The 2164-nt window shown below is 39.5% G+C and overlaps 1 non-coding gene across 1 annotated transcript; it reads left to right on the forward strand.

Moving 5' to 3' along the window:
• The first annotated feature begins 1172 nt into the window (after nt 1-1172).
• Nucleotides 1173-1281, forward strand: LOC136455817 (small nucleolar RNA R71). Its single transcript, XR_010759282.1, has one exon. It is a non-coding gene; the product is annotated as a small nucleolar RNA R71 (small nucleolar RNA).
• The last annotated feature ends 883 nt before the right edge of the window (nt 1282-2164 follow it).

The following is a 2164-nucleotide window of genomic DNA, read 5'->3' on the forward strand; positions in this document are numbered from 1 at the left end:
ATTATGAAGTAGATCTTGGCACTGTCCGTGTAGATGATGGCTTTTGTGGTGCTTAGGAAAGGTCAGCCCAAGATAATGGGTGCCCTTACATCTCCACCTATTTCCAAAACCACAAAACCTATAGGAACATATGATTGTCCCCCTCAAACAATGACATCTTAAAGAACTCCCTTAGGGTAGCAGAGTGACTGATCTGCAAGCTACAAACGCATGTTTGTGTACAACAAAGTATCTCCATTAATTTGATCATAAATTACCTTAGGCATGATGTTGACACTTGCTCCAAAGTCACAAACAGCTTCTTGGAAAATATGAGGTCCAATGGCGATGGGGATGATAGGTCTTCCTAGATTGCTCTTCTTTTTAGGCAAGGTATAATCTATCCACCTTCCTATAGATGGTTGTATATAGTAGTATGCTGCATTATGAATATCGATAAGATTTGCAGTTTCTAGATCTTCCGGTTGCCTCGGAATCTTACCTTTGTTGGTCAGAGGAACAGCAGCAGTCAGCTGAGCTATTTGTGATTCTATCATTTTATTAAAGCTATGCTAGTTCCTAATGGCAGAGGAGAGGTTATCCATTTTATTACTCATGTTTTGTAAAACTCTATCATTGGAAACTAATTTCCTAGATAAGCCCTCCATTATTTTAGCTTGGCCAGAAATCAATTCTCTCAAGGGTGGTTATTAAAATTAGTGAAATTATTACCTTGAGGGTTACCTTGGTAGTTTGGCCTTTGTTGCTGATTCCATCCTTGATTTTGTTGAGAACAAAAGTAGTTGTTGTTGACGAAGTTCACATCCTCTTGAATTTCAGGGCAGTTGTTCCCTGAATGCCCAGTGCTTCCACACTCTTCACACGTCATGCGGGATTCATGAATGTGCATGACTTCTTGCTTCTCATTGGCTTGATCTTCGAGCTTCTTCATTAACATGTCCATCTTGGTAGACAGCATGTCTAGCTCCTTGAGTTGATGCATACCTCCACCTCTCTTGCGAGTCTGAACTCGTTCTTTATTCTAGCCTTGGTTGGAGGCCATCTTCTCTATGAGAGCTATTGCCGCTAGGAGTGTGAGTGACAGAAAATCTCCTCCAGCAATAGCATCCATAGTCTCATGGGTATTGTTGGTCAACCCATGGTAGAAAGTTTGCATAAGTAGCCAATTCTCCATCCCATGATGAGGACATTCTGATATGTAGTCTTGAAAGTGTTCCCATGCCTCAAGGATAGATTCATCATATTATTGCTGAAAACTTGAAATTCTCCCACGCAGAGCATTGGTCTTGCCTGTGGGAAAGAACTTGGCTAGGAAGGCAGTGGAGCAATTATCCCATGTAGTGTTTTTATCTTTGTTAGCATAGAACCACTGCTTTGCCTTTCCCAGGAGTGAGAATGGGAAGAGATGAAGTAATATGGCATCTCTAGATACTCCTTTGATGGTGAAAGTGATGTAGATCTTCAGGAAGTGTTGGAGATGAGCACTCACATCTTCATGCGCCTTTCCACAAAACTGGCTTGCTTGCACCATGTTGATGAGGGCTGGCTTGAGTTTAAATCCATTGTCTTCGATATTGGTTGTCGGTCCAGTTCGAATGTTGGTTGTAGTTGGAGCAGAGAACTCATGAAGAGTCTTGTCCACCATAGCATCAAATTCAGGTGTTAAGCTTTGCCTTATCTAGTTGTCTTCCAACTCTAAACCTGAAACTTTCTTGAGTTTAGCCTTAGTTTTCCTAAGTAATGCTTCTAGATCATCAATGTAGTTTATCAGAAGGTCAAAACCGGTCATTCATTACCTTACATAGGATACAAAAGTAGACAAAACAAGGGTAAGCCTGTTTAAGCAGAGATCAATGGTTATCTCGATCACATCAATAAGTACAAGTTTATCAATGCTTCCTTTGCCTAGCTACCTTCCCCGACAACAGCGCCAGAAATGCTTATTAGTATTTATTAACTTGTCACTTGTTTTAGTAGCCACCTAATGTATATCTACATCTCTTAACATTACTTTACCAGGTTGTCATCCCTAGTGATGATGTCAGAGACGCTTGTTGGTACTACCTAGTATTACTACTAGAGTAGTTCTTTATTATTTTATGTGACTAGAAAGAATATATATATATATATATATATATATATATATATATATATATATATATAT

The sequence above is a fragment of the Miscanthus floridulus genome, chromosome 5 (assembly GCF_019320115.1).
Source record: "Miscanthus floridulus cultivar M001 chromosome 5, ASM1932011v1, whole genome shotgun sequence".
Classification (NCBI taxonomy): domain Eukaryota; kingdom Viridiplantae; phylum Streptophyta; class Magnoliopsida; order Poales; family Poaceae; genus Miscanthus; species Miscanthus floridulus.